Source organism: Coturnix japonica, chromosome 5 (assembly GCF_001577835.2).
Source record: "Coturnix japonica isolate 7356 chromosome 5, Coturnix japonica 2.1, whole genome shotgun sequence".
Lineage (NCBI taxonomy): Eukaryota > Metazoa > Chordata > Aves > Galliformes > Phasianidae > Coturnix > Coturnix japonica.
The window spans coordinates 12,198,232-12,212,845 of NC_029520.1; the positions used below are offsets into that span (position 1 = coordinate 12,198,232).

Here is a 14,614-nt window from a genome sequence, read left to right on the forward strand (position 1 = left end):
GAGCCTGCAGGGCAAAGACAAAGAAGAATGTGCAGCAAGGTCAAAGAGCAGCGTGGGCAGACCCAACCCTACGGACATCGCTGCAGCACTGACTGGAAAACTGTATTTGTTTTGAGCTTTTTTCCCCATGACAAAATTAGTACCGAAAAAGGAGTCAAGGGTGGTGGGGAGAGAAGGGGGGGAAAAAAGATGAAAGAAATGAAAGAACACCCATTGAGTCTTTAAGGCTTCTACTGGGCCTCCAGTTGGCTGTGGAATGAACTGAAATTAAAAAGTAAAATAAAACTGGAGATCAATGTGCACCCGATATAGTGATGCAATACTTCATTCGGGTTAACTTGTTGAAAGAATAAAAGCGAAATCGGCAATGTGGAAAATGCATCTCTTTGCAGAGCTTTGCCTTAAAAAAAAAAAAAAAAAAAAAAAAAAACCAACTGTAAAACAGCTTTGGGACAAAAAGTAGGAAGGCATGGTGGTAGGACATCCAGCACTAGTGAGGTTTCTTGTGTCGTTAGTAAACGCTTGTCTCCAAACACTTTATGTTTTAATGGAGATACATATAACAGAAGCTTTGACCCATTAAACCTCTATGAATTTACCTTTTCTTCCAAAGTTTGTCTCGACGTTTTCCTCCTCAAAACCAAAGCGTCATTCCTGAACTGCAGTCTCCTGACACAACAACCGTGTGAAAAAACACGCCAGCTAATTGCAGAAATAAACACCGCTGGTCAGGGCACCAAGAGGTAAACGAAAGGAAAGAGATTCCACCAAGGGAATAACTGTGATGCCTACAATGCTAAGGCATAATTTGGCTCCAAAAACACCCAAGGCCATACCGGTTGGTGATTCAAACACGAAGCATATCAAAACGGCACTGATAAGCTAAATTAACAGATAGCTTATCTGACGCATATACCAGCCATATGGTGCCACAACTTCTGTTGCCTGTTGCTGGCATAACAATAGGCTATTGCAGCCTTAGACTGGGAGCACGATGTGACAAACTGTCAGCAGCACTATTTCTTTTTTTGCAGAGCTCCAGGGCAATGGCACACTCATCTATTTACATTTATTATTATTATTATTATTTTTTAACAGGTGAACAAAGAGTAAAGCAGATGTCAACTTTAGAAATGGAGCTGTCTGCTCCGGGAGATTTACCAGCGGCAGGCATACTGCTGCAGCTCTAATCTAGACAATGAGCTTTTCTAAAAACACTCTGGCCTAGGGGAGTGGCTATTTAAAACACTTGGCTTCTTTTATTTCAGCACTATGGAAGTGAATTCTGCTCTTAAGTGCCAGCTCAAATGAAGTCATTTTGTTTCACTGGGGCTTTCTCTGCATTTTGGAAACGCAGCATGCACTGTAGTAAGGGAAAAGGACAAGTATGAAAAATAACAATAATAATAATCTGATTCTTTTTCGGCTGGAAGACAGGAAATACGGGGAAAAGATAAGGGAAAAAACAACTAACCGTTGGATCGCATGGAAAAAACATCAGAGAAACCAAAATTCAAGTGTGAGTTACATGAAAGCCACCTTCCCCTCGTTTATACACAAAAACAACTTGCGAAAGCTTTATAAAGAACTGGCATTTATCTGGTATTTACAACTCCCTCCAGCTCCACGAAGGCAAGGTGTCAACGCTGACAGATAAGGAAGATTTGCAGCAGGGCTTTAATACGGTACAGAAACACCATTGCTTAATGCCAGAAGAATCATCACATTTTTCCTCTCGCTTCATTTAAGCAAATGAAATCTTTGTTACCTACGTACTACATGTGAAATATAAAATAAAACAAAAGCCACAGTAACAGAAGGATTTTGCTAACAATGTAGCAACCCACTGAAACATTTGAAACACTGGCAACGTTGAAATTGTCCGCGGATATATCAAGATGGCATTCAGTTCTGCAAAGATGGTTTCAGTTGTGTGCTGCAGGAGCGTGAAAGACATAACGAGGGAAAAAAACCCCACAGTTCTAATAACATGTTCTGCTTTGATAGGCAGTTATGGGAACAGGCTTCTTTTCTGAGTTAGACCCAGCTAAGGACGTAGCACTTGGAGATTATCTTTTCAAATTGTTCTTGAACATTCTGTTTAAAAAAAAAAAAAAAAAAAAAAAAAAAGAGCCCAAAAAAAAAAACCCCACTCTCCTTTCATGTTAAGTTGAGATTGCACTTGAACTCTTTCCAAAAGCCAGAGCTGTACTGAATTATGATAATTAGAAAGCTGTGCGCATAAAAGGCAGCACAGTTGATGCATTTAAAAAAAGTTCATGCCAGAGAATATAAGTTCAATATGTTCTCACATAATTAACATTTCCCATCATTAGCAGCAGTTTTCAGTTTATGTATCTGTAAAAACAACAGCACTCGTCATTGTTTTAGATTCCCAGTCAATAGCGCTTTAATAGCTCCACACACAGTTCCAGGCCTGCCTCCCTTCCCCCAGCCTCACACTCTACTTTCTGACCCACCAACCAGCACACCACTCTGCCTATCTGTGACTCACAACTTCAGAGATGGCTGCTGAATGAGGGTCACAAAGGCTCAGGAAGGCGCAGCAGGAGGATTCGTACCGTTTTGCTACACGGCTAAGAGACAAAGAAGGACAAGTTGTAGGTGCACCTTCCATGGGCTGCCAACCCACCATGCTGGGCAGAGCGGGATGTGGGGCTGCAGCCATGGCCCAGCCAGATGAGTGCCTATTGACCCCTCGTGCGTTCCGTGCATTCTCGTTGAGTTACCGATGGACATACAGAAATCCAGATAACAAATAAGGGACCAAGCACAAGGTGGGCTGCTCACTGAGACATCCATGGACTACTGCAGCAAGATGCCCCACATTCACTGCTGGGAACCAGACCCTGACCCTGGCTCATTACCTCCTTCCCCTCCTCTCTTCGTTCAGCTAGTGTGAAAATTAATGCAGTTCTGCGGGAACTTCAATAACCAGAGATAGCACAAAAGTTGCTAAATGGACACAGAGGGCTGTGTGGGGCACAGCAACAGCACGGCAATCCCCAAGGCAGCAATGACATTTTACACCACAACCCGGCAGGCCTGGCATAGGACACGTCCTGCCACAGCTCTGTATGACAAAGCAGAGGCAGGTTTCAAGGTGCTGCCTCAAAGGACTGCAGCCCGCAACTTCTCACTCCTGGGCTTTAGAAATAAGCAACCATTAAAACCCAGCAGAGCATTATTCCAAGAAATATTATTCCATCCCTGTTCCACGCGCAAAAACCAAAAGGAGTTGTGTGCAAGAACAGAGAGCAAGTGGGAATTTATTGTCAAGGTTTTTCTTCTAAAAACGTGTGTTTAGTATGGCTCGGAGTCGGCCGGCTTTACAATAAATAGCACCATTAATCCATCCATATATCACAGGATACAATGTAAATTACGCAGCGCTTATATAAACCGCCGCACAGCCCCCACCAGCATTTCCTCTCAGGGAGATGATTTACCTCCCACTGGCTCTAACGTTTTGATTTACCTTTTTTTAAATAGTAGATGACCGTAGTTGAGGAATACAGAACAGCCGGGCACCACCAGCGAGGTGCCGCACGGGGACAACGTGGTAATTAAATCTCAGCTCCCAGAAAGCAGCAGCTACTGTTTCTCTCGCGTTTTAAAGCAGCTCCTTCCGAAGAGGATTTCAAAATGACATCTAAAGAGCCACTTTGCACCCCGACTGCAGCCAACTCAGTGCCTTCCACATGAAGTCCAAGTGCTAAGCGGCACTCACAACAGGCAGCTCCAAGCAGCCGGCCTGCACCTCATGTGTGCACATACAACTGGAACCAGCAACAAACTTCTAACAGAAACATGCCCGCAAGTTTCAGATAGATCAGAAGCAAGGCAGCAAGTGAGTCTCCCCTTACCAAAACCCAAGGAAAGCACGTAGATGGGATTTGATACTCTTTTTAATCAAAGATGCAGAACAGCAGCCGTGTCCTTCTTTAGGCATCAGATATCATGCTAATCGCATACATAAAGCATACACTGTAAATATCTTCGTATTTGATCCCGTGAATGTTTATTCGTATGAGTCATCTCCGTCACTTGAACCTGAGGAAGGATTGGGTCGAGCAAATCTTTGCTTTCTGAGTAAGGGCGACGGCTTCAGAACAACAGGCAGTTTTTAAACCATCTCTGCTGAGATACAACAGGAACATCAACAAGAAATAGCGGGTGGAAAAACAGAGATGCACGTGTGTATCCCGAAGGTCATCTCACAGATACATTCAGAACCGTACGCAGTATCTTCTCATTTTGGAAACCTCAGACATCTTCTCATCTAATCAGGTTATTTCTACTAAAGTTGTTCTAACACTGTAGCCATGCTACTCATACATTAAAAACTACAGTCATGTCACAATACATGATTTCATATTTTTACCTTTCGGTTTTTATTAAACAAAACACACTGCAATGTCTGTGTAGCTCCAGAAGCCCTTCTTACACTTATGCCTGCACTAAATCTTTAACCGCTGCTGACAGCGTTATCTACGCGGGTCGCTTAAAAAGAAGAAGAATCCTTTCTTCCTCTGCATGTGACTTAACGAGCTTAACTTTTTCAGGCGTGGCCAAACAAAGCCTGAAACCCACTTGAGCAATACCCAACGGCAGGGCTCCATGCAGCACCCCCACCACCAGACGCCAGCTCCAAGTTACCACGGGCACATCGCAATGCACTGTCCTTTTAGCTGGAGACACACGAGGGTCTGGCTCATAATTAAGTTTCTGCTGTTCTTTTTTAATGAAACAGCTAAAAAACCACCCAATTCCTTTAGGCAGAGGCTTTTTTTAAGAAATACCAAACCAACATTCTTCCCCTGCTTTGCTACTTGCATACATCCTGCTCAGCACCGCATATAAAGCCATAATTCCACTCGAGGGCTGTTGCCAGACTCTCCTGAGTACAGAAGCAAATGAGATTTACTTCACCAAAGCAGTCCATGTAAAAATCGATGCTCAAAATACACCTACTGCGCATTCAGCAGCAAAGCATTTCCCAAAAAGTATTCGAGGACTTCTAAGAAGAAAAGCAGAAATAAATCATTAGCAGCCAGAATTTCTGCTCGGTCAAATGATAGAAGCCTGCAGCAGACCCGGCAGTTCCCCTGCAGAGCTCACCGCATGGAGCGCCGGGTGAAAAGGCACCGCTTGGCACAGGAGCAGAAAGTAACTGCGGCCTGAACGCTGACCTTTGGTCAAAATCACTGCACAAAGTCGATCTTAAGAACTTTTCAGCTTAAAATGGGATCCACGCACAAAACGCTCCGCTTTAGGAACGTTCGTTGTATTAATTCCCGCATTTCTGTTCCCAAATAAAGCGCGTGCCCACACGGATAACTACGCACACACACAAACATGCCGCCCCCTCACCCCCCCGCCCCAACAAGTAATTTAACCCACAGGTCCGTGTCATTCTCGATAGCCCCGTCTTACCGCGGTACAACCCAATCTCCCTGTAACGGTATTCCCCAACTATTTATAGGGGCAGAACGCACCGCGCATCACACACACGCTCCTATTCCGGGGTAGTACGTTAATTTCAATGAAGCCCTTAACGTAACGGTAACCACGCTCGTTTCCGCACCCAGTTGCAGGTACCGCCCGCCCGAGCGCTCCCTACCAGCTGCCATCCCGCAGCGCTCCGTACGGCAGACGCCGGGAGCAGAGAGCGGCGCTCGGCCGCCCGCCTCCCAACGTCCCGCTATCCGCTCGCCCGGCTCCGTCACCCCGCTAACCGGCCGACTTTACCGGCGCCGAGGGGAAGCAAACAGGCTCCCGCTCGGCGGCGGTACGGCCGCGTTGCACCCGGCCTTCCCGGAGCTCGGCCGCGTCGCTTCCCGTCGGGAACGGCAGCGACCGGAGCCGCGTCGGCCTCGCCCCGGGCGGCAGCACCGGAGCACCGGGAGCCCGGGAGGCTCCGGGAACGCTCCTCGCTTCCGCTATCAAAGGCGGCCGCCGGTTTCTCGCAACTTAGCGGCATTCCCGAGGAACGCGGCCGGCCGCCGTTCCATTGTTTCCGAAGTAGTTCGACCCCGTACCGGCGCAGCCCGACCGCGCTCCGGGCGGAGGAAGCGCGGCCGGGGAGCGCCGGGCCGGGCCGGGAGGGCGACTCGGTAACGGCGGGGAGCTCCGCCGACCCCTCCCCGGCCCGACCCTCCCCCGCCGCCCCCGTTCGGCCGTTCCGTCCCGTCTCCGCCGCAGAAGCCGCGCCGTCCAACTTTTCCCTCCCCCTTGGAAGCGCCACTTCCTTTGAACGCGCTCCGTCTGCGAACAAAGGCGGCCCGGCCCGGCCCCTCCGCAGCTCCCGGCACGGCCGCCCCGCGGGTCGCGCTCCCCGCGGCTCCTACCGGGAGCAACTTTTCCGGGGCCGGCCTCCTCGGCGCTGCCGCGACCGCGACTTTGTCTGCTTTGGACACTACGGTGCTGCCGACTCCCGAAAATTTTCCACTCGAACGTGCGGCGAAGCGGCGGCTCTGGACAAGGAGACGCGGCGGCGGCGAGAGCGGCATCGCTGCCTCCATCCCCCGAGGGGCTGCGCGCGGCCGGGGGCAGCGCAACGCGAGCCGCCAACTTCCCGCGGATAAATAGGTGCAAAGCGGCACGGAGCGCTGCGAAGCGGCGTGTGTGCGAGTGTGTGCGTGTATGTGTGTGTGTGTATGAGTGTGTGTGTGCGCGCCGCTGCCGCGCGGTGACTCAGGCTCTAAGTGCGGGCGGCAGCCGCCTGTTGCAGCTCCGGCCGCGGCCCCGCGGCGGCACGAACTCGGCGGGACGCAACTTCTGCCCCCGCGATCGGCGGCCCCCGCCCGCCTCCCTTCCTCCCTTCTTCCCTCCCTCCCTCGCGCCCGCCCGGCACCTGCGGGGCGCCGGCCCCCCGCTTACCTCCGCGCACCGCCGGCGAAACTTCGCCCGCCGCCCCCCGGGCCGCCCCGGACCGTCCGCGGCCCCGCGCCCGGCTGCTTTTTTTTTTTTTTTTTCTTGTTGTTTTCCCTTTTTGATCCGCCGCTCGGCTATTTATACCGCGGCGGTAGGTGGCCGCGGGCCGGCGGACGGAGCCCTCGGAGGCTGAGTTGCTGCCCGGCCGGCGGCGGGGCGGGCCGGGCTCCCGGCCGGGCTGCGCGGCGCCAGCGATGCGAAGAATGCGCGGAATGAGGGGAGGAATGAAATGAACGCGGGAGCGGGGCGGCCGCGGGGCGGAGCGCGGCCCGCCGCCCCCTGCGGCCGCGGGCGGGCGGGAGGCGGGGGGACGGCGGGCGGGGCCTCCGAGAGAGCTGACCTCATAGGGGAGCCCGCGGGAGGGGCGGGCGGTGCTGCGCGCCGGGGGCCTCTGCCGGGGTGTGCAACAGGTCCTGCAAGTGCGTGTGCTACAGCGTGCCGAACCGCTGGAACCACTGGTCCCGCAACGCCGTGCATCGGAGGTCCTATGAGAGGTCCCGCAATGCTGTGCGGGTCCCGCAATGGGGGGTCCTATAGTGGCATGCGCAACGTTGTGCGGTAGAGCCCTCCAAAGGGGTCTGCGGTACTGTGCAGCTGTGGCCCTGCAAGGGGGTCCACAGTGCTAGGCAACTCCGTTTGTACTGTTTTGTAATGGACTCGCAACGGGGTTGGCAAAGGAGTGCACAGTGGGGTCCGGAACGGGATTGCAGTGGTGGTCTCAAACATTTTGCAACGAATTTGCAGCAAGGTATTGACCCCTTACTGCAACACCCACAAGAGCTGACTTTGCTTTGGGCCCTGGTAGAAGTGCAACTTCCACCAACCCCCCCCCCCCCCAAGTTGAGGCACGAAGTGCTGCCACACAGCTGGGCCCCTGCCAGGCACTGGAGCTTCAATCCATGCCCTAATGTCTCCTGTATCTCCAGGGCTTGGCAGAGCTCTGCTGCTCAAAGGGGCAGGGCAGGAAGGCTTCGTGCACATCCCAGCCTCAATCACTCCAGACACAGATTGGCCACCGGTTGCAACCCTTCCCCCAGCCCCGGCACCAGGTGCTGTGCTGAACCTTCTGCACCGCTCCAGCTGTGAGCCCAACTGCCGTGAGCCTGTCCATACACTTCCCGCATAGGCACCAGCCATGCCCCAGAAATGCTCCCAAGCATTATTACAAGGCACGTCCCCTCCTGATAACAATCTGATAACCGTATGGAAATAATCACTGTGCTGGCACAGCTGTTGTGCCTGGGAAAACTTGTATTTGCATAAGCAAAAAGGGATAACTGGACACCTCCTTGCCTGTTTGTCAAATAAATTGCCTATTTTGATGTGCAAACATACATTTCTATCATTTCTATCCATGCTGGAAAGTTTGCCCAGCAGGACAACCACTCGCAGAGATGGCAGGAAAACCACACGATGGCCACAGCAGCACCACGTGTGGGTGCCATCAGGCAGCATTAACATGCTCACACCACAGGTGGCCACACAGCACGCTCTGGCAGAGCTCACAGCACATACTCTGCCTGCTACTTGTGTATGATATCATGAAAAGATGCCCACTGTGTCTGCAAACAGCACAGACGTGCCTGCTCCGTGCCCCACCAGCAGCAGTCCCATAGGGCAGCCATGCTGGTAGCAGCCACCATGTTGGCCCATGACTGATCCAAGATAGACTCATGAAAATGAGCCACTCACACAGCAGCTCACACAGAGGCTGCAGTTCGTGTTTTTACCTTTGTGAACCAGGACTGGCACGCATTATGGGCCATGCAAGAAGTTGCAGTGTTCCCACTGATCGCACTGTGGAAATCTCCTTAAACCCAGTCCTATGGCAACAGTGCACAACAAGGATTAATATCAAACAAAGCTAAAGTTTGAGCAGGCGTTGGTCAAAGAACTGAGAGAATGGAAGAAAGAACATGGTTTAGGCTGGGTTTTTCCCCCCCCCCCCGCCATCTCTGTTGAAAAGCCAACTAGGAGAAATCCCCTCATACACACAGATAAATGTTTTTTCTCTTTTCTTCCCTCTTTCCAGACAGCTCTAATGCTATTGCCTAGTAAGCATCTAAGTGCCCCCATAACTTGTAGTTCAACCACCGTGCATACATCCATAGGAAAGCCACAGTCTCCTGAGTGTACCCAAACCATACCGACTCTGTTCCAAAGCTGGAACAGACAAGACAAAACATTGCTCCTCCTGAACACCACGGGTTTCTTACTGCACATCAGCAGAATTAAACTAGCAATAAAACTCCGTCCAATACATTCACCACATGCACAGAAATGTGGAAGCACTTTACATGAACAAGACATTTTTTCCACGAGGCCTGTAGCCAAAGTGCCAAGAGCGCCTCTGCCTCCTGTGCCAGTGCAGAACCCACAATCACAGCTCTGTGCACAGCGGGGGACAACAGCAGCTTTGGAGGATAATGGACAGTTGGAAAACATCTTACCTTTAGCAGCTCTCACAACGGATGAATGCTTGCTTGATTATGCTCTCCTAGTGGAAAATAAAAATGCAGTTTGCTTCTACACCCATGGTTGTGGATAAACACCAACAAAAGTTATCCCGGTTGTAGCTGTTTGCCCATATCTGCAGACCAACAGCTCTGTAGCTCTTTTGCCATTCAGACCTCTTCAAAGAGTAATAATTAAATTTGCCTGCTGCCTGTGCATTTTGTTGTAAGCTGTGAGCAGCTGGGACAGCTCACAGAACTCTGATTGGTTCTGACTCAAACTGTACACAGGTGTTCTCATAGGCAGAGAGATGCTCAGGGAAGGCTGAAGGTCACCCACTCACACACATCCACAGTTCCCACATGAAGGCAGGCCTTGCCCTGAAACTGTACCATAAAACTGCAAAACCTGAGGCCAAGATGGACAGCAAACCAGCGTGGAGACTAAATCATGGCACTGGCTGAATGTAAGCCTGGAGGCCAGTGAGCTCCAGAAATAAATGACAGCTTCTGAAAACCAAGGCAGGGAAACTCTGACAAGTGTTGATCTTTCTTGCAAGAGTGTCATACATCCTCTGGGCTGTCATTTCACACCGTACCATACCGTACCGTACCGTACCATACCATACCATAACATACCATACCATACCAGAACAACAGTCACTTTGAAACGTACATACCTGGAATCCAAGCACATTTCCAGCAGAAGAAAGTCACATAGTTCAGATACAGAGGTCTGTGTGCTCTGACAGAAGGTGAGGAGCGAGGAGGGGACTGGTCGATGTCCTGCAGCCCCGTCTTTATGCCAGCAAGAGCTTCTGTGGATGAAGGAAGAACAGATACTGGAGGCACATTTGCACACAGAGAGCTCACTCTGATGAGCTGCCTGCCTCTGTGTGTTGATGAATGGCTTCTTCAGGCACACAGGTGCGCTGGGAATTACAAAAGCTGAAGAAAACAAAGGGACGTAGGGACATGCCTGGACAGGGACATTTCCTGGGGACAAATGCTTATCTTGGCTAGCAAAGAGAATTACAAGCGTAGAATACAGGAACATAGATTAAGACAGAGAAAGAATGAGCTTCAAGAGGACACCAACACAAAGGCTTCAAGGAACGAGTCTGGGGGAAGAGACACAGAAGAGAGAAGGGAGAGAGACAGAAATATTTGCATCTATCGAAGGCAGGCAGGAGGAATCAAAAAGAAAGTGAAAATAAAAGGGATATTAATGGAGAAACCTGAAAAAGGAAAGGAGTAAACAGGAAAGCCCTGGGAGGGAGGAGGGGGGAGTCTGTAGTCTGGGAGAAGAAAGTAGGAAACAAGCAATAGGAGGAGATGGCAGCAAGGAAATGGGAGCGGTTTATAAACGGAAGGAGTAAGGTAAGGAAAATGTGTGATTAGAGAATAAAGGTTTGGATTTGTCAGTAAGAAGTTTGAGTGCAAGTCCTGCTGAGAGCTGGGAGGAAACAAGTGTGAATGTATTTAAAGATGAGATGGTGGCTGAATTGAGCCTTGACTGTGGGAACCACCATGACCAGTGATAGCAGGGGGCATTAGGGAGCCCAACAACAGAGCAGCAGTTCCCTTCAGTCTTCGCCATTAGTTGTGCCAGGTACTGGGCTCATAACTGTTAAGTCCCTTCCCAGTCACGCTGACAGATGATGCTTTTAATTCACCAAGAGATGCAGTGGTACCCGAGGACATGCAGCAAGTAGAATAGTTCACGTGTTCCTTGAGTAGTTTGCTGGCAGGTGAAAACAAGATGGACTTCACCAAGATGAGATCCAGAGGCCATTTTGGACTTGGAACGAACACCCAAGTTCGACAGTGCTTCGACACAGTATTTTGGCTATAGGCACTGAAATAATTTTAAAACTTTGTGCCTGGATTGCAGTTCAGGTTAGGAAAACTGCTAAGCTCAGGAAATACTTAAAAGCAACACATAGATTTGGGTTAATCTATAGAATGTAAGGAATTAAATACCCAAATCATTGTGTTGTTGAAAGTGCCAAAAAAAAAAAAAAAATACTATGGGGAAGCTGTAATGTAATGGAACAGAGCTCTCCATATTATAAATCTAGCTGCTGGGCTTTGTAAAGCACCAGACAGTGGAAAGAATGAAAACAAATAACAACTTAATAATGAATTACAATAATTGTGTCGAGAGGAAGCCCTGACACAGACCATAGCCTCAGAGCCCAACTGAGTTAAAATAGTGCAGAGAGTGGAAATATATAATTTCAGACCATTCTGGTTGCTTATTTCTAAAGCTAAACTGAGAGCTTTTTAAAATTACACGACCAGGGTCCAGGGCTGTGTATTTCTCCTGTTGATGAAATCACTACTATCAAAATGGTGCGGCTCTTGTCCTGCTTTAGAGCAAACAATGTAAGCACAGCGGCTTATTCCTTCTACTGATAGCAATAATTCTTCGCACCGCCGATTGAAACAAATTACAGTGAAAACCACTTGGGTGGCTGGGCTTTTAAAAAATATTTTGCGCTACAAATTTTGTAGTGCTACAGTTCATTTCCTGGCGCAGGGAGAAAGAAAGAAAGAGAGAAAAAAAAATCCTATTCAGATTCCCACATTTCTGTCATTCATCAAAATTACTTCTCAGACTGTTTAATCTGTAGATGGCCTGTTTGATTCCCCCTCTTCACTTCGGCCCAGGCCTTTGGTGGTATTGGGATGCTTGAAGATAGGTGTAGGTGTCTTTAACCCTCTGTAGTACCCTGGTGTCTAATTCTCCTTGATTTCAATAATTTTAGGTGGATAAGCGTTCTGGGAAATCACAATACCTATCTAGGCAACTCAAATAATACTTGTAATAGCAACAACAATAATAATATAATAATAAAGGAACCGTAACATCCATCTACATACTTTTAGAGGTTTCTGTTGGATGATTCTCAAAATCATAAAAGCACCTTCTGCCCTGAGATCTGTCCTACAAGGCCATTCACACGTCACCTTGCAGCTGATTTCTTCAGAGAGGCAGGGGACAGATTTCCTTTTCTCCAAAACAAATTATTTCTAAGCAGGACTCCTGCAGTCAGTGAGGATACACCGGCACGGTTCCTGATGGTGGTCTGTCCCAGCACACCCCACAGCAGCCCTCCTGCTTCTGCCTGGAGGCTTGTAGAGTTCCTATTTGTAGGCAGCCCATGTCTTTGACCCCTGTAATGCAGCTGCTTCCAGGTTAGCCCACGGACACTTTGCCATCACCACAAAGCATCCCACAGCTCCAGCTTCTGTAACCATGGCCTGGGCATTGTTTGTGCAGGAATAAGCAAATTGTGTGACAGTAATGATATTAACCAACCTGACAGCCAAATTTGAAAGAGCAGCAAAGACAGCAGTCATTAACACCACCCTAAAACAAGAATTGGAAAAAATTTCACTACATAAGGGTCCAAATGGCTTCTTCTGCTGCTTCTGCTTCCACAATTGACTTTGCTAAGACTGCAAAACTCATAGCTTAGTGCAGCACCTGGAGCCATCTATTTATAACCAAGACTGGGTGTGAGTGGGTGCTCAGGTGACACAGAGCCTCTGGCAGAGGTGAGCAGTGCTTCCCACCAACCCCTCTGCCCCAGGGCAGGAGTACAAAGGCTGCTTGCCTGTCACACCAAAGCAGCATGCCTCAGCTTGTGTGATCCTGAAAAAGTCATGTGAGAAGGGCATGTTTGGGGAAAAGCTACCTAAACCAGTGAACCAAGACTGACGGTGTCTGAGGTGAAAAAAAAAAACTGCCAGACAGAGATTTAATGCTCCTTACCCACACAGAATCCAAAGGATCATTGGAAGTTCTGACAGATACAAAACCAAATCTGACCTGAAGTGGGACAGCTACCCAGTATATGACTGAGGCAGGCAGGCCAGCTGGCACACCAAAGGCCCAGTTAGAACACAGTTACCCTTATTTCACACTTATCTATCCATTTCTTCATAATGCAGGTAGAATCACACATGGTAAACAAAAGCGGGAGAAAACTAAAAGGAGGAAGTTTGAGCTCAGGAGCTCTGAGCTCTTCTATGTCATCTACCTGCAAAAGGTACCCATTGCCTCCTTGTTTTATTAGCGCATATTCTTCTAGTATAACACAGAACCTTGCTCCAGGCACCTGCAAAGTTCAGGCACTGTTCAGGACAGAACTGGGAAGCTGAGAGAGCTCTGTACTGTTCCAGACATGATGAAAACCTGGCAGGATTCGGTCTTCCTACTTTTGGCAGGGAGAAGGAGCATGAGAGGAGAGGTGGAGGAAAGGAACTCTTGAAGAATATATTGGTCTTTCCTGTTAAACTCGACTATTTGGGTGTTCAAATGAGTATAACAGGAAATCTAAAGAGAGGTAATGCATTCCTTGTTGCAACTGATGCTTGAAGGCCAGGCCTACGTGGCTTTTCGGTAGGAATTTCATGAAGAGTAATTTGTAGTTGGTTAGGTAATGAAAGAAGTAAAAATTCCCTAAAACTGCTGGGAAATCATAAGTGGTGTATGGGTATATAGTTAGAAGAGAGCTACTGAACTGAGTTTCTGGAATCATCACTACCCAATTCGTAGCAGTAAATATCACCATGTAAATCCCAACCTTTCCTCATCCTTCCCAGGGACAACAACAAATACTTCTTAACTGGCCCATATCTAGGAAGACAGCCTTAGAAAACAGAAGGAAAAGTCATCTGAAAGTGTGGGAGCCACAGAGTCTAATCAGAACTGATGCCCGTTGATAATTCCGGTATACAACAATATTTCCTCTCACAGCTTTTTCTCTGCCATGTTTCTGTAATGACAAGCAGTAGCTGAGCTCACAGCATTAGCTACTTGATATTAAAACAACTTTAATGTTTAACACTGTTAGAATTTTGCAGCTTTGCAAGGCCCAGCGGATGGCCTGACTGCTGTGAATCTTAACACAGATTGCAAATACTCTCTTTGTTCTGGCTTTTCTGCTCCTACACCCATAACACGTTACATCCCACAGACAGCCAGTCAGCAAGCATTACTTCCAGTGTGGAAATGGGGAATCACCTCAAACAGGCATCCAGTAGGAAGAGGAACACCTCCCAAAGGCGAGAGAAGAAAATACCCTAGCAGAAGGAACACAGTGATGCTAATCACAACACAGCCCAGTCAGTAAGCACTCTGCCTGTAGCTGTGTGCCACACAACACAGGGGCAAAGCCCTCTGCCCATGCTAG

The 14,614-nt window shown here is 48.9% G+C and overlaps 1 protein-coding gene across 10 annotated transcripts in view; it reads right to left on the minus strand.

Annotated features, from left to right (window-relative positions):
* TEAD1 (TEA domain transcription factor 1) overlaps positions 1–7,169 on the minus strand; it is a 140,486-nt gene extending 133,317 nt beyond the window's left edge. For 8 of the 10 annotated variants that reach the window (XM_015863970.2, XM_032445240.1, XM_015863968.2 and 5 more), the window contains exon 1: positions 6,372–6,479. The gene's annotated coding sequence lies outside the window, so the exon portion shown is untranslated. Of the gene's footprint in view, positions 1–6,371; positions 6,480–6,903 lie in introns of those variants that run through there. The other 2 variants (XM_015863965.2, XM_015863971.2) reach the window with 2 other exon arrangements.
* Positions 7,170–14,614: the final 7,445 nt, after the last annotated feature.